The sequence below is a fragment of the Chelonoidis abingdonii genome, chromosome 25, assembly GCF_003597395.2.
Source record: "Chelonoidis abingdonii isolate Lonesome George chromosome 25, CheloAbing_2.0, whole genome shotgun sequence".
In the NCBI taxonomy this organism is placed as follows: domain Eukaryota; kingdom Metazoa; phylum Chordata; order Testudines; family Testudinidae; genus Chelonoidis; species Chelonoidis abingdonii.
The window spans coordinates 3,422,863-3,427,868 of NC_133793.1; the positions used below are offsets into that span (position 1 = coordinate 3,422,863).

Consider the following 5,006-nt stretch of genomic DNA (forward strand, 5'->3'; position numbering starts at 1 on the left):
TTTTTTTTTTTTTTGGGGGGGGGGGGGGAGCTCATGTTGAAAATTTATTTTTTTAAGACCTCATTTTGTTAACATCTTAGGTTATCAAAACTGAAATAAAATGAACTGGGTCATAAATTATGTGGATCACTTTTGGCATCCCTCAGCTTTGGCACTTAAGTCTGGGTCAGTTTCATTTGCATTGGCACTCATTCTCTGGCTGTCATGTGCTGGCACAATGCTGTGTGCCAGACTAGTGAGCAACAGGTAACATCTTAACCAAAAACATCTCTGGAATTTCTTTTAAAGTTAATGATTGCTTTTCTATTGATTTCATTGGTCTGAATCAACTGGGTCCCTTCGTGCCGTATTTCCATCTTAGGTACTTTATGTGCACCATCACAATCTTTAATGTATTTATCCTTACAATATCCCTGTGAGGTAGGGAAGTGCTATTGTATTTATTTATATCATTTTACAGATTAGGAACTGAGGCACAGGAGGCTAAGTGATTTACTCACAGTCCATGGGAAGCATATGATGGAGTGGGAAATTGAAACCAGGTTTCCCAAGTCTTTGGTGAATGCCCTACCTACTGGATCATCCTTTTCCCCTTGTACAGAAAAGCAGGATTTTCCTGCCCTTTCCAGTCCTTGCACACTTGGCTTTTCAGTGTCCCATTCCATAGAATGGCAGCTCTCAACCTGTGATGTACAGACCACCGGCCAACAGAACTAGTTGAGCACATGATGCCTGTTCTCATTTCTAACTGATACATCGCATTTTAGAATTTAATGCATACATAACTTTCCTAACATTAGTTTTTCATATAAACAGCTGCCACAGGGATTGTGCGATTGTGAACAGGAGGGAAATCTGAGACACGCTGTCTATTAAGATATAGTCTGCACTATGAAAAAGTTTGTGAATCCATAGGAATTGCCAGTGGCTGAGACCGATGAACCATCTAGTCCTGTACCATCTCGGACACTGCCAATATCAGATGCTTCAAAGATAGGCACAAAAAAACCCCACAGAAGACAAAACAGGAATAATCTGCCCTCCTTGAAGATCTCTTCCTAATCCCAAATAGAGATTGGTTTAAACTCTAATACCACTCCTTCTTTAGTTTTTTATTTATTATAACATGGCTTCAACTGCCCTGGAACCTATATGATGGGCCATTACCAGCTGCTCTAGAATTTTCACAGGAAATAATGAAAGTTCCTTTGCAGCTACCCAGCTAGCTCTTTCTAGTTTACTTTCTGAATGACATACAATACAATTTGGTTTTAGGTGCACATAGGCCATATAAACCTATCCCTAGTCACATCTTTGCAGAGCTATGATGTTCTAGGATCCTCACTCACTGAAGGTAATATAAGAACATAAGAATGGCTATACTGAATCTGACCAATGGTCCATCGAGCCTATCATCCTTTCTTGTGACGTGCCCAATGCTAGATGTTTCAGAGGGAATGAACAGCATAGAGCAATTTTAAGTCATCCAACCCCTGTCATCCAGTCTCAACTTCTGGCAGTTAGAAGTTTAGGGACACCCAGAGCATGGGGTTGCATCCCTCAGCATCTTGGCTAAAAGTCAAGGATGGACCAATCCCTCATTAATGTATCTAATTATTTTTTTAACCCAGTTAGACTTTTGGCCATCACATCCCCAGGCAATGAGTTCCACAGGTTGACTGTACATTGTGCAAAGAAGTACTTATTTATGTTTGTTTTAAACCTGCTGCCTATTCATATCATTGGGTGACCCCTGGTTTTTGTGTTATGTGAAGGGGTAACACTTTCCTATTCACTTTCTCCATCATTCATGATTTTATATATTTCTATTATACTCTCCACTGCCTACTCATCTCTTTTCTAAGATGAACCGTTCCAGTCTTTTCAATCTCTCATCTTATGGTAGCTACTCTATACTCCTACTCATTTTTGTAGCCATACAGAATAGGAGATCAGGGATCTGAGTAAATACATATCCATTTTTAAGAGAGAAAACCTCACCTACTTTCAAAAACATTTACTTTAGTCCCCCTTACAGAAACTGTCTACCATCCACGTTCCTACTTAGAATTTAATAAACACAAAACTTACCCACAGTTTGGAAATATACAACACTATTTCTTTCAAACTCTCTGTGAACATCTTCCTCATGCTCCTCTACTGTTTCATAACCCATGCTTCCAGCCCCAAAGCTCTTCATGTGAGAATTTCCTTCTTCTACCTCTCCAAGCCCTACATTATGCCCCCAAGCAGGGTATTTGTTTAACCTAATTGCAGCCTATATAACCTCCTGCTGCAGAGGAAATTGCATTAATTAACGAGCTTCATTAGATCTTCATATGTTTTGAAGAAATGAAAATTATACTAAAAACCATTCCAAATTTGAACTTTGGTTACTCCTCAATATACTCACATGTTAATGAGAATAGCTATTTTTTTGTGCAGGGTTACAATGGTCTGGTAAGTGTAATAGTTTTTCTTACTAGTGTTAATGATTGATTAATACCCAGCAGCTAATAGTTAACACAAAGAGATGGATCAATAATAATTATGGGATGTCACTCAGATTTTGGCTGGTGAGTGATTGCTTGGGGAATTAGGTGGTGTCACTAATAGTTTGGTCATTAAATACTTGGGATGCATTTTGCATTGTATTCTTCATTAATTTACACAGTAAGGCTTCAATCCTGCAAACATTTATGCCCATTACTATCTTTACTCACATAAGTAGACTCGTTAAACTCAGTGGACTACTCACATGTGTAAAAGTTATATAGGTGTGTATATGTTTGGAAGATTGATGCATAAACAAATTGCAATCCCAGATTAAGATATAAGGAATATCAGGATTCATTGCTTCTAAGGTAAGAATCTAATAATTACAATTCTGTAGCTGGTACTGCTTCTTTTCAATGTGATCTAATAAAGTATAGCATATGTGAACCAGAGTGAAGAAGCCCGGTGTTTTGGTTGTAAAGTGACATCCCTCTGGATATATGTAGCAATATGAAGTCTTAAATGTGACTTCATGCTAAAATAAACTGATGCCAACAATTAAGTCTTAAACCTCTCATTCTTGTGCATCCCGGTAAGAATATACAATATATTCGGCAAAAATATCAATACAGGTAGGAAGAGAGTTCTGCAGTCCCCAGAGAAGTAAAGAAAAAGGCTAAAATAAGTGGTTAGAAATTAATCTTAATAGTTTGACAATTTCTGAGAGAGACTAAAAATATAAAGCACTAGATAGAAAACAGTATTTGAATAAAGCTTAACCTCTATATTGATTATGACCACAAATCATGACTTCTTTGACTCCCTTTAAGTCACTAGCACAGCTACTAGCCTGTTCACATGCCTTTCTGTTGGATTCCTCATTTTCCTGTTGAAGCAAGGGTTTGCTTATTTGCTTGGAAATCTTATTTTTATAAGTGTACATTTCTCCACAGCATTGCAGTGGTTTCACCCTTACAGGTGAAGATATTGGATTTTGTGTGAACATCCTGACCCAGTCTGCAGACTGTTTTTTCCTCTACAGTGATACGGATGGAGTAGCTATTATTTATTTATTTTGTTGGCAAGATCTGTGACAACTTTATAGCGGGTGTGTATTCACAGAATTCCATCTGCCTAGATCCCAGCCAGTTATACCCAGCCCGGACCACAAATAATAACAACTTTGGCCTCAATCCTACAATGAGCTGTAGGTAGGCAGAAATCAGTGTGGGCTCATGTGGATACAGCAATACTGCCATATAAAGATCATTGCTAGATTGCGGCCTTGCTGGGGATGTTTTTTATTTATCATGATAAGGATACCTGGTGGGTTAGATTTTGTTATTTGAAATTCAACATAGCCAGGCACTGTCTATCTGTTTAAAACATTATGTCCTTCATATATATATATATGTGTGTGTGTGTGTCAGAAGCATGGCTTGTTTGGTAAACTACACTCTGGTGTGGGCTATGCCTGTTTGTTTTCTTCCTTCCTTCCTTCCTTGTTTAGTCATTCTCTCTCTCTCTCTCTCTCTCTCTGTTTTTTTTTTTTTTTTAAACCAGTTATCTAACTTCCCTCTTAAAGGGCTGCCAACTTTCTGAACAAGTGAAGGCAAGCATTCAACACTATTAGTAAAACTTTATAATAGTATATGCCAGCATCCTTTTACTACCAAACATCTGTGTCTATAACTCTTGAAATGCAGAATTCGGTGGGGATCACGGGCTATTTAATAACAAAAACCAATTAGAAATGTTTCCTGGGTAGCAAGAAAGCAGCTGCTTCGTTTTTGTTGGAATTATACCGGGTTTACTCTCGGAGAGTGAAGCTCACTGCTCTGCCATGGGCCACCACAATTTGACGTGCCAAGATAGCATGAAATAACAATTGCTTTAAACTGATGGCAGGCTGCATGGGTGAGAAGGAATCTGCACCCACCTTCCTTAAAGGGCTGTCTTGCCTGGCTCCACTCAGTGGGGTTCGTTTATGACACAGGGCTGGGGCGCGGGGAGAGCGCCCCAGCACTAGAAATGCCATTACAATGGGGCCATTAACCGTGGAAGGTGCCCCATGGCCATGCCTGCCTACCCTGGGCCTGCCTGGGGAAACTGAGGCCATAGCCCCTATCCAGGCAGCGCCCCTCAGCACAGACTGGGCCACCACCAGTCTATCCCCTTTGGCCAGAACTAGGCCACCAATGGGGGGTGCCCCCGCCCCTTGCAGTACCAGAGAGGCGCGGCCCTGATTGGCGCAATACCACCGCGCTATGTATTCTGCGGCTAGAGCGGCTGGGACTGGGCACCTCTATCCCCGCAGAGCAGACAAAGGGACGTGGAGAGGGGAATTGACAGTTGAGGCACCAATGGGATGCTGGAGAGGCGGGGACATCCTGTTCAGAGCGGATTGCGATAGGGCCACAGATGTAGGGCGGGCGAAGCTAGTTAGTCGTCCAATGGGAAGCTGAGTAGGCGGGGGCTGTAAGGGAGAGAACGAGCTGTGATTGGTCCGA

General features: G+C 40.9%; 1 protein-coding gene across 1 annotated transcript in view; it reads right to left on the minus strand.

Moving 5' to 3' along the window:
• Positions 1-5,006, minus strand: part of LOC116817044 (protein argonaute-1) — a 207,907-nt gene that overhangs the window by 82,449 nt on the left and 120,452 nt on the right. The gene's annotated exons all lie outside the window — the stretch shown is intronic.